The sequence below is a fragment of the Ostrinia nubilalis genome, chromosome 11, assembly GCF_963855985.1.
Source record: "Ostrinia nubilalis chromosome 11, ilOstNubi1.1, whole genome shotgun sequence".
Lineage (NCBI taxonomy): Eukaryota > Metazoa > Arthropoda > Insecta > Lepidoptera > Crambidae > Ostrinia > Ostrinia nubilalis.
Window position 1 is genome coordinate 10,930,991 of NC_087098.1, and position 23,937 is coordinate 10,954,927.

The 23,937-nt window shown below is 35.8% G+C and overlaps 1 long non-coding RNA gene across 1 annotated transcript; it reads left to right on the forward strand.

Moving 5' to 3' along the window:
- The first annotated feature begins 8,947 nt into the window (after window positions 1–8,947).
- LOC135075888 (uncharacterized) lies at window positions 8,948–10,106 on the forward strand. The gene is made up of 3 exons (XR_010258142.1): window positions 8,948–9,312; window positions 9,498–9,636; window positions 9,722–10,106. It is a non-coding gene; the product is annotated as an uncharacterized LOC135075888 (long non-coding RNA).
- The last annotated feature ends 13,831 nt before the right edge of the window (window positions 10,107–23,937 follow it).

Here is a 23,937-nt window from a genome sequence, read left to right on the forward strand (position 1 = left end):
GGGAACGAATATTGTATCGGGCGTGTGTGCCTAATATATTGGGACAAATCACGTCGGGGTCACCAGTTTAGGATTGCACAATTAAATAAAAGTCACTTATGTTTTTGTCCCAATATATTAGGCACACACGCCCGATACAATATTCGTTCCCCGTGCGACTGCCCGCCGCACGCCGCGTACATGTAACCTGACACCCCCACATATGTAATTCCTAGAAAAGGCACCATTTCTTGACTGATTACACATACACATACAATATGACACAATGATTATTAAAATTCTTGTGCATTAACTACAGACTACCTAGAGGTGACATTATAACTAAACTAACACAAAAAGTTAGCAAACGAAGGTCAGGGTTACCCATAATTAACCACAAGCTTACATTTTTAGGCCCAGTTTTTTGATTCATAGTAAAAATAACTAATTGTTAAAATTAGTTACTGATGGTTAAATATTAACAAAATGTAAACTAATAGTAAAAAATGTACTAAAAGTCAAGCTAACCATTGTCCGAAATACATTTTTTTTCTGATATTTAACCATTTGGTTATTTTAACTACGATTAAAAAAACTAGGCCTTCTCCAAACTATTTTATACCACTAAAACAAAACACAATCTACACATAGGAAATAAAAGTTGACCTCAAATTCAATGCCTTCCAAAATTCGTTGCGGTCGAAGTCATTAACCACAATATAAACAGTTGTGCCGACTGTCAGATGCGTGCTTCCTTTATTAGCTTAGATGGTGCCGAATGGTTACATGGTAACTGAAAAGTTTAATGAATAAGACCTTTCTCTATATTTAGAGCAGAGAATCTACGAGTTTTTCAGAACACTAGAAGTGAAATGCAATTTTCATTTTTGGATTTAATAGTCTTATGCATACTTCATACATAATAACCACTATTATTAATTCTTAGTGATTAGGTATTATTAATTCTTGTAACTTATTTGAGTTAATTTTTGTACGAACTATTAAAGAACCATAAGGACGAGTCCTTTGAAAATAAAGTTACCTAAAATCCTTCCATAATCTACTAGAATGGTCTACATAGGCTCTACACCCCTAAATTTTATGACACGATCAAGACCTTTAACATTAGAAAAGTACCTATTGACTTGACCAGTTTATTCTAAGCTTCATTTACACAGGTTACAGTTATCTAAGCTCTGTATATGTCGCAGTAGGAAAGATAAAAACGTAATATAGTTATATAATAATATAATGCGAATTCCCTCGATCACCTCCGACGAGTATCTACGCAAGCAGTGCACAATAAGTTTAGCACTATCACAGATCCATACGATCTTACCTTTACTTTAACGCCATCGAATAGTAACGCACTAAGCATACCGATTGCGTGCTTCCTTTATTAGCTTAGTCGTATGCGGTTATTCGATCGATAGATGAGGCGAGCGTAATTTGTTTTATAGACGGTGCAAAAACAAAGTGGATTGACCTGATGCCGTCGCTTCTGCTCGCGTGTGAAGGTAAAGATGGGGATATGGTGGTGTTATGAGCGGGGAAAGGGGTATAAGCGGACTTTATTTTTTGACGTAATATCTTTACGTTTAAAAATGATCTGCTGTTCTTCAATTATTTAATATGCGATCGTCTTTTGTTTTATAGGCGGTGCAAAAACAAAGTGGATTGACCTGATGCCGTCGCTTCTGCTTGCGTGTGAAGGTGGGAAAGGGGATATGGTGATAGTATGAGCGGAGAAAGGGGTATAAGCGGACTTTAAAGGTTAGAATTAAGGGTAGCTATTTATTTAAAAACACTGATGATCTGCTGTTCTTCAATTATTTCATATGCGATCGTCTTTTGTTTTAATAGGCGATGCAAAAACAAAGTGGATTGACCTGATGCTGTCGCTTCTGCTCGCGTGTGAAGGTAAAGATGGGGATATGGTGGTGTTATGAGCGGGGAAAGGGGTATAAGCAGACTTTAAGCGCTTGACATAAAGGTACTACAAGGCTTTCGTACAAAAAATATTTGATGATTTTGTAGTTCTTCAATTATTTTATATGCGTTTGAAATAAGCGAAGTAGCTTGTAGATACATAATAAATAGGTAAATAATAATAAATAAATAAGAGTATAAGTTAACACTCGTGACAGATTTATTTTCATGATAATTTTACGTGACAAATTATTTTTTTAAAGTAGCAATGCAATCAAGAAATTCTGCCTTTCGAATGCTTTTTTGTTAAGAGATCCTTGAACTCACGAAAATGCGCTTCCAATATTTTGTAGGTACGAATTAAATCCCCCAAAAATATGTACGAGTCAACTTTATTTTGACTCTGATCTAAAATGTACTTACTTATCTATCACATCCCACAGTTGTAGGAAACCGTATTTCACTGCTCCCCATATGACGTTATATTGTGATGTCAGTAATTACAGTTGCCAAAACCACCATCCATGTTAAACAATATCTTGGCTTGGAGCCTAATATGGCCACCAAACCGCATTAGGGCACCATAGTGGGTTAATGGTCCGACCCTCGGTGGAATAGGCTGTAACATATAGTATGTTGTAGGTACATCACAATATAGCTAGACAGGAATGATATTGTGAATGGTTAGTGTCTTTGTTATCTTTCTTTGTTGGGGGATCTTCAATTCATAATATAAGATAAAGAAAAAGACACCTCAAGGTACCAAAAAATTAGATTGCAGTGCTAGTAGAGTTAAGATTTTTGCTCAGTGACCATGTTTTACTTTAGGTAAATGAAATATTATTTTATCTCAATATTCAAATAACTAACAGGAATAAACTAAGTTAGAGTACCTAGCTATTTTAATGTCAACAACCCAAAATAATAATTATTGAAGGATTTATTATTTTTCTATAAGCATATTCTATAAAATTTTATAATACGTAGGAAGGTAATACGGGTCGTATTACCTTCCTACTTATTATACAATTTTCAAATTAGAAACAATAGTAAAAACACCCATAATAAAGTGATACCGTTTAAATTAGATTTTTAGAACTAAAAAAGTATTAAAAATGTGACTAAAATGATAAATAAATCAAATAAAGTTCAGGTTACTATGCTAGCACCCATACCCAGTCAGTCATGTGAACTGACGCACGTAGTCAGATGGACGAGTGAAGATTTACCCACCTACAAGGTGACCTGCGTTAACATGGCCATATGTAAAATTACATTGAATATTCTCCATGTACGATGAATATAATGCTATGCAAATGGGGTGTAAAATAAGAAATCCTTAAAAATTATACAAAATTAGATGGCAAACTAAAAAGAATTGCTAAAATCAAGTGGCAGTGGGCGGGGCACATAGAGCTCGTAGAGACGATGGCCGTTGGGGCAGAAAAGTTCTCGAGTGGCGACCACGGGCTAGAAGACGTAGCGTGGGAAGGCCTTCAAGTCTAGGTGGACGGACGATGTGGTGAAGGTCGCGGGAAGAGCCTGGATGCGTGCAGCGCAGGACCGTATATTGTGGAAAACCTTGGAGGAGGCCTTTGTTCAGCAGTGGACGTCATTCGGCTGAAACGAACGAACGAACGAAGATGGCAAACAGTTAAACAGCGAACTCACATCGCTTTCGTCCCAAATCGATATCGATAGACGATACATAAAATATATTTTTATTTATTTCCATAGAATAGCCTGAACTCTATATTTGCGTTTTTGGGCACATCTAAATGATTTAATGATTTCGATATTTTCACTTTTGGATTACAAGACAAATGTAACAAGTGTTGTGTTCCCATAAACAGCTTGCTAACTGTCACACAGGCGTAAAATTATGCAAGAGTGTTCGCAATTTAAGAAATTACTACTGTCCTGTACATCCAGGAGCTCAAAGTTGCACAGCGTGCTATGGAGAGGGCTATGCTCGGTGTTTCTTTACGAGATCGAATCAGAAATGAGGAGATCCGTAAACGAACTAAAGTCGCTGACATAGCCCGACGGATCAGCAAGCTGAAGTGGCAGTGGGCTGGGCACATAGTACGCAGAACTGACGGCCGATGGGGCAGCAAGGTTCTGGAATGGAGGCCACGTACCGGAAAACGCAGCGTGGGACGTCCACCCACAAGGTGGACCGATGACCTGATAAAGGTAGCGGGAAGGCGCTGGATGCAGGCCGCTACCAACCGTGCGATGTGGAAGTCATTGGGGGAGGCCTATGTTCAGCAGTGGACGTCCTGTGGCTGAAATGATGATGATGATGATGATGTACATCCAGGGGTCAGTATTAGTAACTATTTATAAGACTGAAGGGGCTTCACCTTTCCTTACCTTTTGTTGTTTTTGTTACCTTTCTCACCATGCTATGTTGTATGTATACCATGTTACTGCCATTACACCGTAGACCACACTGGCTGCATCCGACCTTTAAGAATCTGCATTGTATCTCTAAAAAAATCATTTTTTTCAATCGAAGACCTACATTAAATCAGTAAAAAGTGACGGCAAGCCTGTCAGCAGCATACTCGTATACATAAATGGGCTTGCATGAAGACAAGTGAATGTATGACAAACTACCACACAGCCTTAACGACTTTAGGCGCGCCTTATGCCTTACTGAGGGATTAATAAATAAAGGCAATAATAAACGTTCACAAAAATGCCAGTAGATTTTGTGATGATAATATTAGGTGTTTAAGTAGAAGCACTTTCATAATAATAATATTATGATTCGTGTAGGCAAGTTTAATTAAAATTAACAAAAAATCTGAGAAAGTCTCTCGCTTTTTCTACAGATTCTTCAATAGAGAATTTAACACGGAAAAAATTTAACACACTGCTTGACCTTACAATCGAACCAAGGACTCCCATTGCTCGCGTATCTACTTAACGCACGCAGCCATCGAAGCGTGTAGATTATGTAGTTATTTTAATTACCAAGTCTTTGTGTTCATTAACTATGTAAACAATCGTTAAGGTTAATATTCAATCTGTAATGACCAACGAAAGATCATACACTTGGTCCATTGATTAATGTACTAAAGAAACCAGTTTACTTGTAATTTGCTGTTTGTTCATGTGTAAAATTACTGTGCACATGTTAAGGTCGTGAGGGGTTCAAAAATTATGTGTAATCTCGAACTCTTTATATGGAGGAATAGTCACTGACTAGTGACTGAGACCTGGCCAGTAAGTATAGCACCGGAAAAAGTATGTAATTATAGTTACAATAGAAATAATTATATTATTATAACAACTACCATAAAACATGAGCAAATTGGATTCAACAAAGCCAGTATTTCTTTAAAAAATCTATAAGAATTTTGACATACTTATAGGTAGGTAATGATCACCCACGTGTTTGTTTAGAACTTCCCCTTTGTACCCTGTTGCCTTCTCACATTTTACTAAAACATGACACACCAACTTTAAAAGGTGCCTCAAAGTTTACCTTAATGTGCCAACGCCCTTAATTTGTGAACAATTTTGTTAAATGCAGCAGCTTTGTTCCTAATTTAATTCCCGCTCTCATTCATCTATTCATATTCCATCGTCCAGCGCCACGCGTGAAAAGTCCGCAAACTGTTAATTTCGCATAAAAACAGTTTTCGGAATTTCGCCTCTCCGAACGTGACGACACATTTTAAACGCGAAATTATTCGCGTAAGCATAAAATATGTTTAGCATTTCTGCCGAGTGTAAACACGAACGTCCATATTTAGCTTTCGCTTTTATAAACCAATTAGTGGTCACCGAGATTCCTCCGGGTGAGACGGCTTTGATCGTCCAAGAATCAAAGAGGCTCACTAACAAGGAGTATGACAGATTTATTACGTCTCTCGAAGAATTCTTCGACGCTAGACTAATTTTTGGGAATTTGATTAAAAATAATTCGCTTTAGATACCGTTTGAGACATTTGTTTTTGTTCTAAACAGTCAGAAAGACGGATATCTTAAAATACCGTTAACTTCTTTGTTGTCATCAATTCCGTTTGAAATCACAGAGAGATATAAAATATTTAATCAAGCATTATTCTAAGTACTTTATTTGCTCTCGTCCTCATCACATCCGTGTAACATTTAAAGACAGTTTTCCTCTAACATTAAAAACAAGCATACACCAAAACATTGAGACTTTTACACGTGACAAACATTAAGACAATCTCTAGATAGAAAACACGTGTATTGAATAAATCAAACAAACGAAGTGTCTACGGACGCGTTACATTACTACATCAGTTAAGGCTAATTTATTCTCGGGCACAGGCGATGGAATTTATATGCAACAGCTATCACAGTAGTTCCCCATCATTTAGCAAGTGCGGTCATCGTACCCAATGCTTGGTCGTTCGATTGAGACAATGCCATGCTTCGTCACGCCCTGCTGTGAAACCATGATTCCATTTCCCCAAACTATTGACCATAACAAGAATGGCCGCACAGAATTTGACCATGAAGAAGCTTCATGCAATGATCACTCCGAGTTCATTAACAATCTCGCAATTGTTTTTACGCCTCTTAATCGTGACCAATGCACGTTCCTCGATTTCTTGTTTTAACGAACGGTACACTAGGAAGGTTGAGTGCGTAGTAATAAAACTTTAGACTATTTTATTCCAACCGTTCCTTTTTTATTTAAAAGGTCTTCTGAATGCATTGTTAAAGCAGCATCAGTCGCCATTAAAAACCGTAGCGAAATATTAATGAAACCAGAAATCACGGTCGATTTAAGGTATGAATGCAAGAAAGATGACAAAATAGCCAAGTGTCAAGATCCTCGCGATTTCGAACAAAAACATGGACCTTACAAATATACCGCATGAATACTTTTTAATGTGCCAACGATACGACCAACGCTTATTGTGTAGGACATTAACAATGGCAGAGTATTTTTTTCGTGAGATTCAATTCTTGAGAGCTTTTGAGGAATTCACATAAACTGCATTTATATGAAGTCGTATCTGCGAGGGACAAAGGCTGGCTGTCGCGAGCTGAGATACGGTTGACAGCTGCAGTTTTAGACCCAGCCCAACCTACCGTGAAACGTCGTTCGTCCAACAAAGAGTCCGTTAGAGATTGTAGCGATTTGATTTTCATTTACCGTATGTGGCCACACCTACCGTTGAAAATAGGCGCCATTCAATTCGTTTGTCCTCATCAATCGATTACAAGACTGGTGTCGAATCGATTTCAATACAATGCCAGTGTTTCTGAAGTCTCGGGCGTTCTAATAGATCCTTTAGATTTATGTGGTCACGCTCTATCGATCGCACCCACAAGCCAATAATTTTGTCTTTATGCGAATTTTAAAGTTCTTATTTTTTGTCGTTGCAAAGATTAATGTGCCGGTAAAGTCAAAGCCAAAAGTAGCGCAATATTCAGTCTGATGATGTAAATGAGTAAATTTCTTAAGTCGTATGTATTAATTAAAATAATAAATTCATAAAGATACTTATAACTTACAAAAGAGGCAGGAACTGTGACTATCTTCATATGAGGTATAAACTACAAAATTTTTCTCAGCCCATGGAAGGCAATGGGTTATATGACTTATGTGAGGCTCTTCTAGTTTCTCGTAAGATATTGTCATATCTCGTCAATATACGAGGCACAGATGAATACCTATACCTTCATTTTTACATATACTATAAAAAAGTAACTGTACTTCATAAACAAAAAAATATTGGTTAGGTATCTAAAGAAACTGCTCTTGGCGCGTCCTATATCCATGTCATTCTATAAAATAACTGGAATCTAGGTAGTAGGTACTTTTTATGTTAAATATTTCATCTTCTATACAACTATCTAAGAATAACGAGGGATATGATGTCTTGAGAGTATTTTCTTAGGACCACCATTTCACAATTATAACACTATTGTGCAACCCACCGCGCTCGATCAATCACTGTCAAGATTTGGACATTTTTGATTCGTAACTTTTATTTTTCTTGCGCCCGAAATTCTGCTGTCTTGATATCTTTGTTATTTCAGAAGATTAAAAAGGGAGCTAAGTTTAATCGAACGCTTGTTCGGAAAGGTGCTTATTAAAAATGTTTAAGGTTCTACCAAATTAATTTAATCTTGTTTTCTCTCGATCTACTTACGAATGTCTACAAAATTAACGTTACACCACGATTTTAATTAATGCATGAAATAGCTATCTATCAAACTCGTAGACACGGTACCTATCTAGTTATGCTTTTTTGCAGCGATAGGTATATTGCGCGTTCCAGCACTGAAATTCTACTGAGTCTCCAATAAAATGAGTCTTGACCTAGCAATTTTTGATGCTGAATTTAGATCTATATACAAAATACAATCCATCAAAGCTAAATTAAGCGTAAATAACAAAATTGGCAACTAAAACAGAACATAATACAGTTTCATCAAAATCGATTGTATCATAATTATCTCCTACCTCGGTCTGTAATCTGTATTTATTCCGGCATGATTTACTATTTATCCGGTGTCTTGAATCACGTGTAAATACAATATATCCTATAAACGGATGAAGAAACAATTAGTTCAAATACGATTGTATCAATACGAATGGTAATCGAGAGGAAAATTTATCAAACAGCTGTATGGTAAGTACCGGCGTATTAGCAGCCGATCGGTTCGTTTGCCGCAACGATAAGCCATCCCAAATCCGAGATAATGATCTGTATTCAAGTTACAAGGCCAATTGTCCGTAATTTTTTGTCAAACTCGTATTGTGAACCCGAAATATTCGATTGCGTTTTAGACGCAGTATTTTTGTAGTTCTACTTTGACATAGATACAGTGTTCGGCACAAAAGATATATTGCGCATTGACACACGATACCTGTGCCTCTACCATGAGTTGCCATCGAAAACTTGTATTCGTATACTACAGTCGATAGAGTTTAAACGTGGATCGATGAAGTTTGCATTAAAATCATACCATGAGTTCAATTACCGTTTACTTTACTCGCCAGCGATAATTCGATGGTTTTGTGATGGCATGTTGGTGAACATGTTAACGTATCCAACTTCACACTCTATGAATGGATGAATGAAAGAACGAATGCCGCTCCTTTCTAACTATATAGAAAAGATAGAGTAGGAAATAACAAAAATGTCAAAAAAAACACTGCAAAATTTAAGTGTCCTAGAACAGTGCTTAAAGCTGAATTAACATGATGATTTTAAATTTGTATTGTTTATTTCTTGTCATTGCGACTTTGACGCAGCTGTTGTCATGACAACAGATAACAAAACATGTTTTGTTGAAGGATTATTGATGAATAATTTTCCACAAAAAATTGGATTTTAACCAGGATAGGAAAATGAGAACCTGCGCCTATCCGTTTAAACCGATTGTAGAATTTATGGAAAGGTAAGTTAAGTAAAAATAAACATACTATGTAGTGGAGGAATTTCGAAATGAAACGAATAATTTTGAGCTGGTTTTTTTGGAGAAATACAACCTTCCCAGCATAACTTCCACGTGCCTAGCTAAAATTCAGTAATATGAGTGCTAGATTTATATTTTCTAGATACAATAAAGTTGTTTTTTTATAGATATGGCGATCTGAGTATGCCCACTGAAGGGCCCCAAGAAAGAGCCAACAATAGTCAACGGTGGGTGGAACTAACGGACACGCGAACGTGAAATGCTGATGCCACTGGCGACACGAAAACTACTGAGAAATTGAGAAAAGTGTGTATAAATACCTACTACTTTATTCATTTTGATTGCTTTTATCTTATTTCGTCATTATTATTTGTAATGTTTATTTGTTAAGGTGTGGAGTGACTTTAAACAGCAAGAAGAAGGCAACTCGCATACACAGAGCTGCCAAGGGAACACTGGACTGGTGGCGGTCCAGGTTCTTCCCTGAAGCCAAAGGATTTAGAGCAGAGTGCTTGTAAATAACTACTTGTAAATTAAATCCATAATAAAGACCTAGGGTAACTGGATGGATATACCTACCTTAATATTGTAAAACTTAAGATATTATAATTAATTAAATACATTATATTGTTTTAATCTTTCATGGTCACTAAACATACATGGTAGCAATCTCGTCAGTAATAATAATTAAGTAAATACATATCCTACTAATATCCTACTTAATATTAAAAATGCGAAAGTTTGGATGTCTGGATGTTTGTTACTCTTTCACGCAAAAACTACTGAACTGATTTTGATAAAACTTTACAGTATTATTGTTTATAACCCAGATTAACATATAGGCTATAATTATGACGATCTGTGACAAACTAAATTTCACGCGGACGAAGCCGCGGGCAAAAGCTAGTTGAAAATAAAATGATTAATTTTTATTGACTATTTATTTCACAAAACCTAATAGGTACATAATACAGAGACTGATTAAAAACAAAAGTAAATTTCAACTTATGAAAATACATATTCATTGTCGGATTAGCTTTCTATCATGATCTCGTAAGGCTGCGTTTCCACCAGAGATGTGCGAGGATGCGTAGCGAAGGATGTGTTTGTAAAGAACCAATAGAATCGCTTCATTTACCTCGCCTCGGTCAGCACATCTCAGGTAGAAAAGGCTCAGGCTGTACAACACTAATGAGCATTTTCAAATCTCTGCTACACATCCTCGTACGATACATTTTCCTCGCACAGCTTTGGTGGAAACCCGCACACATTTTCACAGCACAGCTAGACATCTTCGCACGACACAATTCCCTCGCATATCTCTGGGAAACGCAGCATCGTCTCCCTCCCCCAAGAATCTCCACAATGTGCCCGCATCCAGGTTCTTCCCGCGACCTTCACCAGATCGTCGGTCCACCTAGTGGGAGGTCTGCCCACATGCTGATAACATGTTCCATCGTAATAAACTTCTTTCCGACATAATTTATTAAAGAAAACACCTAAAATGACCTAAAACCACAATTTTATTTTGCTTTTCACACGTCAATAAGCCAGTGAGTTACGTTACTGTGACAGCTAAGGTATTTTTCGATGACATCTTTGAAAATTGCAACTCATGGTAAGTTATTTGTATGAAACTTAATAAAAACTTTAGTCGCTATCGTATTCATTTAGATAGGTTTTTTACCTAACGATTTGAGATGAACTCATGGTAGTGTTTTTAATTTTGCTGTGGTTCAGCTACTAACCGCTAGAGGCGCTGTACAATTTGCCATACATTTTTTTACGCCCTCGATAGCGAGATGCTCGGTAGGTAAACTCATGGTAGAGGCACTGATGTTTTCCTTGCTTTGTTACATTTATTGTGCGTGCACACAAAAGTTTTGGATTTCTGATTAGTTGTCAAATAAAAGAATAGAATAGGTACGTGCTTTGCTTTCCTACTTTTTTTGTTTTGTGATTGTTTATGGCACTTATTTGAAATATTTGGAGTTAGGTATATCAATTAAACAATTCTCATCACCCACGTGCATTATGTCTTTTACTTACCTACATTACATGCGTAGTATTTTTAAGTATTTATAGAGTTATTTTAAAAATATGAATAGAACAGTAGTAGTCCGTATTTGTTTGCCTTAGTTTCATTTTTCACTTGTCAAACGCGAACGCAACAATACTCAACATTGCAAAATACCAAATCTTCAACAAAGAATTCTAACAAATTGTCCAGACGTAATGCCTTGTTCTGAGAATCTCGCATCTCAGTGGGCAATCGATTCAGCTAAAGAGCCCATGGGGTTTAAACTAAATGACAATGCAATACCAGTAGGCCTGTCATTATCTCGTTCTACGGAAGCCGGACAGCCGACCAAACTTATTGTTCGACTCATGTTTTTACTTCAGCAGTTGTTGTCTCTAGCACATAATAGGGTTACAAAAATTCTTTTGTTACCATCTGTTCCGTCTCCCAATTACATTCAAACGGTAGCAAAATATTGTTTGTTTTACACTTGAAAGGGCTTTCAAGAAGTGACATATGGACTCTTTTCATCTAATTTATGGAACCGTGACCACCGAAGGAATCGGGTCATTGTTTAAAATTAGAAAGTTGGATGACAAAGGGACTATTGCTAGATGTTTATGGCCACACACCGTTACTAATTTCTTATGTAATTCGCGATGTGGATTGTTACAATTTTACGCTCTAGATTATGAAGTCGTGTCAACATATGTCGTGGGAAGTTGTTCACGTCCATAATACCTTACATTTTGTTAACTTTATGCATGATCATGTCAATTGTCAAGCGTCTTCTGGTAAAAACAGACGGCTCATATTAAATAGCTCCCAGATATCCCCCGATCACGCAGATGTATTAATTCTTAACTTATCTCTAAAATCTCTTAACTCGTAGCTAAGAATTTAAAATGCCCAATCGACTGCAGTGTCAATTTTGAAAAATCATCGACAATTTTTAATCCCAACGATTAAGAAGAAACATCGTCGATGGAGAAGAAATAAATGACTACCAAGCATCCAAGCTCATTAAACATGAGAAGCTCGTTAAATACGTTAAATAATAGTTACGTTAAATTAGAAAGGTATGATCCAACACATAATCTTTATTGGTCACATTAGGACCGACAGGCTTTCAACGAGAAAGTGACTTCCAATGAAGCAATCAAATAAATGGTTGCAATTAAATTCAATAGAGTGCCGCATGAAATGTGACCGCCAATGCGTTTTATTGCTGTGAGAAACAATAATTGTTTTGATTATGAACCGGCTATTAATAGCGATGATTTTAATGCAGTTAATAAACGAGGCGTAGCTTTGCAAATATTACGAGTATTAATTTGATTTGCCACCACTTGTAGACAGCGTAATAGAGGATTGTACGAACATGTATCATTATGATATATTTTCTTGAAGTGGTAAGACATGCTGTAATTAGTAGGTAATATTCGCTTCTATAAATCATAGTTTTGTCAACGACACGCATCGATTCAATTAAGTTTTCAATCTTTAAGTACATTTTCCAATTAATCCTACTTACAGGTTAACTAAGTAGATGATAAAAACATTAAACTCCTTTATAATGATTCACATTATCGTATTAAAATAATTACATAAGACATTAAAATAATTATTTCCTGCCATAAGAATTCGACCTTGAGTCACAATATGGATGGATACGGTAGACTGATTAACAATGATGATTAGGAATTGTGTAACTTCATTACGGTCATTCATAATAAGCTACTTCATCCATCACTGACTTAATATAAAGATTGTATCTCAATGATTGTATTAGAACAGCAATGAGCAGTATTACGAGTACTTAATGAAATCTCTGGTGATAGATGCTGAGTTACACATTCAGAAGAATGGTTGCATTTTTTTAACTACTTATGGGTGAAGATAATGAGTAGATAAATCAGTTGTATAAATAAATATTTCTAAATCTCATTCTGTTGTAAATTGTATGTAATTTTGTGCAAAGTTGCAGTTAATTAATACGAAGCCGCGCTTTGATCGCAGAACGATTGTCGCTTAAATAAACACGGGAATATTATGTAGAGTTGTAAAATATTTCACAATGTGATTTTTTGTGCACTTGTTGTGACTTTAAACTTCTTGCTATTTTGGACTTTAACGTTTTGTAATTAGGATCAGGTGTGTTAAGGCAGTTCGGTAACTATCATCCATTTGACTCAATTATCTCAGCAAAATTTGTTTAGTCCAAAACTAAACGCTTGATAAGGCACATTTTAGTCTTTAGCATTTCTTTGTTGAAACAACCCCATATTTTACCAGCAATATTTATAAATCCCGACTATTGTTGACCACTTGACATCGAATACCAGATCGCATCGATAGCCGTACAATCGTAAAGCACGCTTGTCCTCTAAAGAGTGACATTACAATACGTTAACCCTAGGAAGCTTCCCGTTTTGGAGATATCACTAGGAGTCTAGGAGGCTTGGTATCTTCAGGGCTACAAAACGCCGTTTACGTAGGTTCGAGTCTATTTGTCACCGTCGCTCATACTGTCATCTTGCTTTGTGTGAGAGGGATAGCAACATTCGAAACTTCGGATAACGTTTTTCGAAGTAACCCCGCTTATGCCCAGGAGTTGGTAAGACACTATCGGGTCGACGTCGCTTGGACGGTGAACTCGCATTATTTGATGAGATATGATCTTGTGAATATTTGAGATTTACGACTGAGAACATTGAAACTAAATATTTATATTGCCATTTCATTTGACTGAAGGATATTTTGATTTATCTTTCTTGCCGATAGCCTATCCACGTACTAAAACTATTACTGCTTAGCAGCAGTGGTTCTGGTTAGTTAAGGAGATCTAGGTAATTATTTTTATTATTGTTATTAGCATTGGGGGAGGCCTATGTTCAGCAGTGGACGTCCTGTGGCTGAAATGATGATGATGATGATTGTTTTTACACACTTGGTGATCAGGTTTAGGTAAAGACGGACGGCCTTTTCTTGAGAAAGGTACAATACAACAATGCAACAGGCAGCGGAGTTCAATCGTAGGGTTCATTCGGTGTCCTGCGGGACCCTAAAGTTATTAATTGTATAAACATCTATATTTGCATTCTTAAATTAAATAACAAGTGATCTATTTAACAAAGTAAATACACTATCGTTTACTACATTATAATCACTCCTACATGTTTGTTTATCCAGCCAAATTATACATTTGAGCATCATTTGCCGGCGCTTGCGCAAGACGGACTTGTTTATGACTCGTAATCATATACATTCGGCCTAATAAACATACTAATCACGTGCCATTAAAGACTACATCTACCGTTGTTAGACGTAATAGTTAACTGTTTACCTGTGACTTTGCGTGGGATTTATGTTTGCTGTAGGTATTTGTGTTGTCACAGATAAGGCAGTAGAGACAAATATTTGGACAAATTCCTCGTCTTAGGCTGAGTTGCACCACCTAACTTTAACCGTAAATATAACGATAACCGGTGTATTTTGTATGGAGTTTGACAGATTTTTGACGTTTGTAAAAATAAAAGTAAGATGACAACTCAGCCTTAACAGTTCCATTTCTAATTTAGGTACCATGAATCTACTAGATTAAAATCCAAGTTTATTAGTCTTACACGGACTCCGATACCTGCCAACTTACATTATTGCTCCTAGTGGTACTCGAACCTACTCCCCTGATGGTGCTCTATACAAACTCAAACCACTAGGCCATGCGGGCATTAAAACGTAGATCGTCAAATTTATTTATTTATTTTTGACACCAACCGTACCAAATAACACAGTATTTTAAAGGATATTTCCTAAAACTATTTTGAATTGACTCGAACATGGAACTCACTGTCTCCAAGTCGATTTACCGCACCAATACGCCATCAACCTTTATTCTTCAATTAATTTATAATCAACAAAGCTCATAGGAAACCATGTTTACATAACAAAACATGATCAAGCACCTAACTTGATTATTATGTTGTATAATAACTACTTTCATGTCAAACTTGTGTAGGAAGAGGAAGGTTTATTGAGTAATCATTATCTCATTAAGACTTAATTAAAATCTTGATGTAACTCTTGAAGTACGTACATTTTTATCTAAGATATCTTCATTGACTTAGCGACAAATAGTTTGTGACACACAAAGTAGCAAAAATTCCGCAACACGTTTTTAGTAACATTGGAATAAGGTTGTGTTGTTAATTGACGTACCGGAAAACGCAGCGTGGGAAGTCCTCCCACAAGGTGGACCGACGACCTGATAAAGGTAGCAGAAAGGCGATGGATGCAGGCCGCTACTGCCGCTACCAACCGTGCGATATAGGTAGAAGTCATTGGGGGAGGCCTATGTTCAGCAGTGGACGTCCTGTGGATGAATAATGATGATGATGATGTATCGTTTACTTTTTGGTCACTTTGGGTGCCACGAACTATTTGCCACTAACTGTATGTACTTGCAATGATACGAATACATTCTATAGACACTAAACGACATGTTGCCTAATGTGTCTGGAGATAAACCACATAATAACAATATAATCTAACGGTTAATTACTATTTAACTACTGTCTGTCACATATCTGTCATACTACTTATTAAAAGGTCATCTATGTTTCTGACTAATAAGGAGTTATCAAACTTAAAGGCGCCTTATCTTAGTTCAAAATCCTTCTAGTTTTGTTGAGACAGTTAGAAGATTTTTCTTTATTTGTTTGCATAAAAAACCGCAAATCATTCCTTACTGCTTTTTAACTACGCCCATTTACATCGTTTCCAGGGAAAACATCAAAAAGGGGGATTAAACAAAAATCATACCCTACAACAAGTGCAAAGGGACGATGCTATTGATTTCTCAAGCCTCACATAGCGAAGGGTGAAAGGAAATCCTATAATGTGCACGGTTACCCCAAAATTTGAGCAAATCGAATTCCAATTAACGTGATTTTGGGTAAGTTTCCGACAGTTTTTCCCTGCAGGGTAAAATAAAGGGTGGAGGCATGATGACTCGATTCTTTTAACTTCGCGTGTTTGGATTATGGGGTCTGATGGTTTGTATTAATATCGTCTGTTATCTATTTATAATTTGTTGTCACACGAATGTCTTTATCATAGAAAATAGAAGCAACCAAGAGTAAACCGTCTGGGGGAGAAAGAGAAAATTAGGAACTTTTTTTTATCCACAACGAGGAAGCTCTTGTCCATCTCTCCTGATGATAAGTGATGATCAGGCCGGTTTTAGACTTTCACCTGATGATCCATAGACTGCTGACGCCGTTGATGATGATGATGCTGGTTCCATACATTCCTATTAAACGCAGAAACATTGAAGAGCCGGGAGATAACCAAACAATTGAAAAACCTGCCAAATGGAAAAAAAACATTTCTATATTAAATCGTACGTGCATATTTGAACCTTGGGAACTGTATGTATTTGCGCTTATAAACATCAGAGATTTCATTTACGTAGGTAGATACTTAAGCTGCCTTGAAATGCTTGTCACTAATTAGTATAAATCACCATAGGCAGCTGCAATTGCCCATTTATAATCACAGGCAAAGATAGTCTGCATGTATTATTGAGATTATGTTTTTTATATCTACAATTAGCCTTGACTTTTAAAATACATAATTATTATCAATTAACATTTTTCCTAATAATCTTTAATTAATAACCTAAATTTTTATGTTTTTGCTATGTTAATCTTCCCAGTTTTTGCTACATAAACATACTAATGACTTTCCAATGAAACATAATCGAAAACGGAACAGCAAAGTTAAAATCATCAATTAAAAATCCGTTTAGTAAAATATTTGCTTAACGACTGCCAACATATAATTTTCAACTCGGGTGGTTCGGCCACTGAGCTGTAATTATAAATTCAAAAGTTGAAATAACGGAAGTGTTTTGACTAGGGTTGCCCAGGGCCAACTATCCAACTATCGATTAACCGCTGAAAGTGAATGTGGGTGAGTAGAATTTTATCGATATCAGTATTAAGGCAAGATTTAAAAAAAGATAACTTATTAAAACTACTAGTAAATGAGTAAACCTTGTCTTCATGCATGATGTCAAAATATTTAATTATTTGTACATATTGCTTATTCGTTAGTATTGAATAAAGATTTTAGGAGACTATATCGGGTCTTTTACCAAAATGTTACACAATGCACAATATCAACGTTTCATCTTATTTTCGATAGCAAGTAGAGCGACTTATAATAACTCACACACGCTGTGGCGCGACCGAAACGCTATTGTTTTTATTGATATCGACATGAGCAATTGGACCACACTAGTATGTGTTAGGTACCAACGAGTCTAAATGGCCACGAATGCGTGGCCAGCAATTAGAATCCAATTCATAAGACTATCAGAGCCTCTGGGAAGTAACTAATTGGCATTTAAGGAAATTTAACTGTTGTTTTTGACTGACCGAAGATAATAATTACCATAAATTGGAACTACATGGCTTTTTAAACTTAGCGAATAAATTAAGCTCTTGAGATCGGCATACAGTTCAGCGATTGCTCATAGGTTTATTCATAAAAAAGGTCGTGGCTGGTTTTATACAAAAAAAAGTCACTGCATACCTAGTGCATTATCTTTTAATGCATTTAATATGAATGTTAACTCACAATATTTTAACTAGCAGTTGTCATGACACATAATTGGCAATGTTTTTGGTTTAAGTCATTGACTGTTTTTGTTCACGAAAAGCTATAGGTACCTACTTTATGGGTTGGGTAGTAGACTGGTGGTATGTTTGTAACACCAAAGCTTTTTAGAAGCAAAACGTAAAAAATACCATCCAACCTTTGCCTTCATTGTTGCAAATGGACAATTTGTTGAAAAATTGTTCTTACTCAAACTACATAAGAGATGTGTTTACCTTGATGACGTCTATACGTACAACATTGATCTACATTCCAACTTTTGCTCTTTTAAGATGAAATGAGGCAAAAACAATGCGATCATGTTCAAACCGTATACGGTGACGAACAATGGCGTCTCATTGGGAGTCAGCATCGTGTTCTGGAACGTTTGTCGTTACTGTCAATAAAGCCCCGATTTAAACACATGTACTGAATAATATGGATGCTTTGTATAATATCGTATTTGTTAATGCCCTTTGTGGGATCGCCTTTTTTAGAGAGCTGGTCTGTTTAAAGGGTAAGCTTATTTACATATTTGAAAACTCATGGTCTACATTTAGGTTTCGTTCGTTCGTTCATTTCAGCCGAAAGACGTCAACTGCTGGACAAAGGCCTCCTCCAAGGATTTCCACGAAGACCGATCCTGCGCCTCTCGCATCCAGGCACCTCCCGCGACCTTCACCAGATCGTCTAGATTTAGGTTTAACTGAAACCAAATGGACATTTTTGTAACTTTAGGAACAGGTTACATAATACATTTTACCCACCAAACTCGCAGCTCGCCGTCATTAGACAGTACTCGTATAAGTCGTCGACATGTTTCTTTTGAAATAAAGCCGCCGGGCTGTTGGCGGGCTTGGTTTGTGGAGTCCTTAGGCTGAGTTGCACCACTTAACTTTGACCGTAATTACAACGATAACTGGCGTGTTTTGTATGGAGTTTGACAGATTTTTGACATTTGTCAATGATAAAGACTGCCCAGACTGTAAACTGTTTGTATACCTATTACAAATAAATAAATAATCTGTCAGGCAGTACCAACAGGGAGAGATGGCGGGAGATCGTTCGAAGAGTTGCATCCGCGCCCTTACAACCGACGTGAACGCTTCAATGTGTCCACGACCGCTCTGCCAAAAGCAAAACAACTAAGACCCAGTTTTTTGATTCATAGTTAAAATAACTAATTGTTAAATTTTGCTACTAATGGTTAAATACCTATTAACAAAATGTAAACCAATAGTTAAAACATTTACTAAAAGTCAAGCTAACCATTTGTTTATAAAACATTTTTTTCTGATATTTAACCACTTGTCATTTGACATCTGTCAAATTTGACTATTGGTTATTTTAACTACGAATCAAAAACTGGGCCTAAGAAGAAGAAGCTTTTCTGTAAGGAATCAACAATCATGTTACTTACTACTTGAAAAATAGGTAATTTTTCTTTTACAAATAAATTGCGATAATTTTCATTGATTTTGAGTAACGATGCATACAAGCAATTAGCTGATTGATCAGCAATAATCAGCATATGAAATGGAAAAGTTCACTGTTTCATTTACACTGTGAGTTTTAATGCTCATACAACAATAATTACTCCGTTTAATTACGTGAGTGTTCCATTATGGTTTATATGACCTATTTCTGTTTACCTACGTTAACATTATGTATATTATCCATTTGGTGCACTGCAAAATGAATCATTATCATTCTTATTAAAGGTTCAAAAAGACTCAAAATTCCCAAGTTTTACCGAAGTAGAATATAACTAGAACATAATCTACACTAATATTATAAAGAGGAAAACTTTGTTTGTTTGTTTGGTTGTTATGAATAGGCTCCAAAAGTAGTGAACCGTTTTTAAAAATTATATTGCTACATTATCCACGAGTAACATAGGCTAAATTTTATTTTGGAAAAAAATAGGGTTCCGTAAAATATGTAGATAATGTAGTCCACGCGCGCGAAGCCGCGGGCGGAAAGCTAGTATAACATAAAATATGATTTCACAACCTTCAGTAAGAACCAAATGCATAATAAAATTGTCCCCCAAGTCAATTACAACAAATTCATGTCAAAATGCAACATAACCAGCAATTATTGAAATGCTCCTATCCCACACAATTATACGACTTTAAACTTTAATGTCTTAATAACTGCACAGTTTATCTCAATGTGGCTTATAGACTAAGAGCTAGTGAACGCCCGACCCACGTCATTTTATAAAGGCTGAAAGTTTGTCAGCGCATGCTCCCAACATAGGTAAGAACGTTGGTGCATCATGAAGTTGGGGTCATCGTGGCTTTGGCAGCTACCCTAAAATGATTGTCTGCGAAGGAGTAGGAACGGTCAAAACTATCTGGCTGATGTTCACTAGCTCCTAGCCTATTACGCGTTGTGGGAGTTAATTACATAAATTGCTTTATCTGCGACGAGAAACAATGGGACCAATCATGGGGGATTTTATTAACGCGCTCTATGATCTCTTATCTGTTCATACGGGCTTCGTTTACTTAACAAATGGAATTGATTTGTTTGATTTTAATCTTAGGGCTTGCTCTATTTGCTGGGGTGGTCAGGCACACACGGTTTTAAATTAATGACTGTATCTTTGTTCTATTTTACCTTTATTTGCTTGTTCTTGGGTAGGAGGAGCATGAATTAGTTTGTGTATAAAAGGAGTTTACAAGGTTTTTAGAATTTGTGAAAGGTTGGTAAAATAAAGTTTGTTAGCACTTTAGTAGCATGGAAATGTGTAATTAGCCGTAAGTTTTATTGATTACTAATTTATCTGTTACTAGAAATGTATCGCCTTTAATGTCTTATTAAATAGCAATTTCAATGAATTGATATTCGAAGTTTAACCATCTAATAAGGAAAAAATATTTCTTATTATTTGATAGCTATTGGACTAGACTAACTATTTAGTATGATCAAAGGTTTGTTTGCTTGTATTATTAACGGTAATAAGTACATCTAAAGCAAATGTTATTGCACTTGTCCACTTGATTGCTTACACTAATAAATCACCTATATGAGTCAACTAACTCTTTAGATACTAATTCGTATCTTATTCATATTTAACGACTTTACACAATAATATTCCACCAAATTGGAAACGATTTGATAAGTGGTCGGAAACAAATCGCTTCTATAAATTATAGTTAGATTACGAGCGGCCATATTTCCAAATTAATAGATAAATGACCATTAAAAACGCTAAGATTTACACATAAACTTCTCAAAGATGTAGTATTCAATCTTGTAAACGATCCTCCTTGCATGCTGCTCTCATATTTATGTACCAGTAAATTGCTATTGGGTGTAATGTAATAAAGTTAATTTACGTAAATTTTCTATAACATTTACATCAGGAATAAATGAATTGAGTCTCAATGGGACTGGGGTAGTGATGTTCGAAATTATTAAAAGATAAGCGTTTTTTAAGATTTTATATTTTAGCAGGTTTTTTCCGGCAGATCAGCAAATTGGAGGACTGGATTTTAGAGCAGGAGTTGCTGTGCAGAAGACATGGATGTTCAGGACCTGAAATAAAGAAAAGATATATTTACTAATGCAGATATACAAAGCTTTTTAGCAACAATAAAATTTAAGTAATTCGATAAAATTATGGAAGTTACATTTTGTAAGTAGGTAGGTACTAATACTAGCTATACAGGGTGTTAGGTAAATGTGTATATGAGCCGACACTACCCCATGTTAACATGGGCATATAAATGGTATGGTGAAGTCATAAATTTGATATCGTCATTTTTTTTTTCATACAAAATAAATCCGATTTATATGAAAATTAAAATAATTAAAATGAAGATATCAATTTTCTGATATTTTCACCATACCATTTATATGCCCATGTTAACATGGACTAGTGTCGGCTCATATACCCATTTACCTAACGCCCTGTATACCCTACTAAATAGGAACAGGGACCTAAGCTTGCAAAAATCAAAAATAACTCTTATAAGATTTTGAATAGAATATACACTATAGATTGTAACAGAAAAATATCCGTGACACAAAACTTTAATTAAAAGAGAGCCTAGTTGCAAATTAAGCTTTTGTTAAAAAAGTGTACTTATTGCTTCAACTGCTATTTAAAATGATGTGATGACAAAAACGATCGATTAAAATCCCATTACAAGCACATCACTAATCCAGAACCCTCCAAATTGCTGTTACAACAAGATCGCAGGTTAAAATAAAAAGCGCACCCACGAATAAACCTGAAGGAAATGTCCGACGAATTTGAATATTATAATAACAGTGGATTGTCACGACTCACGACCACAATAGCTTCCTGATTTGCATCGTATCTCAAAACTGAGCATACAAATAGATGATTAGCCTCGACACACGGTGGTCAGTTGTTTACTCTTGTTTCTAGGAAATCATGACTTTTCCCATACATTCCATGGGGTTTGCTCTGTGCTGTATGATTATCTATACTAATATTATAAAGCTGAAGAGTTTGTTTGTTTGTTTGTTTACTTGGACGCGCTAATCTCCGGAACTACTGGTCCGATTTAAAAAAATATTTTAGTGTTAGATAGCCTATTTATCGAGCAAGGCTATTGGCTATACAACATCACGCTACGATTAATAGGAGCAGAGAAACAATGAAAAATGTTGCGAAAACGAGTTTTTTACTCGTACGAAGTCGCGGGCACAGCTAGTGTAGAGATATGGTTACACGATTTAAATTTTTTTCGTGACTAATAGTTGGTAAAAACCTTTATTTCTAAGACGAGGAACAGTGAAATCATTATTAGAAAATAAAAAAGTTTTTAAACTGTGGCATCTACTTATTGTTGACAAGGTGAAAAATATCACAAGGCAGAACAATCGTGTATTTGGTATAGGAAGTGTACCTATGTAGTACATTTTCTGAAAAAAAAAAGTTGAATAATTTCTTTGATCAATCGATCAACGTGGAAAGCATTAGGGGAGGCCTATGTTCAGCAGTGGACGTCCTATAGCTGATACGATGATGATGATGAATTTCTTTGAGGCATAAAGTAAGACAAACATTGTGTTTATTTTACTTACATTATAAATTCTAAGTCATAAAACTTTTACTTGTAGAATACCAAAGTTGATCACGAACGCTACTATTGATTACACAATTATTTCCTCTACATTATTTTTATGTCGCTTATCGCCTCGATAAAATCTTTAAACGTAACATTTTTAACCGCCTAACTGTAAGAGCTATAAAACGTTCGATTTTAAATTAAAATTGCCGATAGCTTAATCACTAACTGTAATCTACTGTTTTTACTGCAATTTAACGACAAAAACATAGGAATACCAATGTTATCGAAACATGACCACAGTGCACTATGACAGCAGTAGTTCGTTTGGTGGATTTGATTTACACACATTTATTGTAAACTAGTGGCAACTTTTGACACCTAGGAAACTAAATAATGTGACCGCTACCAACTAATAGATCATCATAAATAAATAAATAATAAATAAATAAATAAGTAATTAGAGTAACAGGCTCCCAAACCTTTATTATTAATTCGTTTCCTTACCAAAAGTAGTTACTCGATTTTTTCCTACAAGGGTGTTTAACGATATGTCTATAAAAGTAGTTGAAATAAAACAGAAATACTTTAGTTTTTTAATAATGTTATTGACTTTTTTTAAGTGTACAAAATTGAATTAAGTCGTTTAATTTTTCACTGATTTTTTTATAAGTATAGTTTCTAATAAATACCTACATCAAACTTAAACTACTTCTAACTTCACTGTGTCATTTTTATTACGCAAGCGGTGTTCTAAGCGTTGTAACATATTTTGCGCAGTTAAACGGGCCGAAATGAGAGCTGAGCCGATAGAATGAAGCTGTCATTGACATTAATCGTAACTATCTTCGACACCCCGGTTTGTGTTTAATTGAC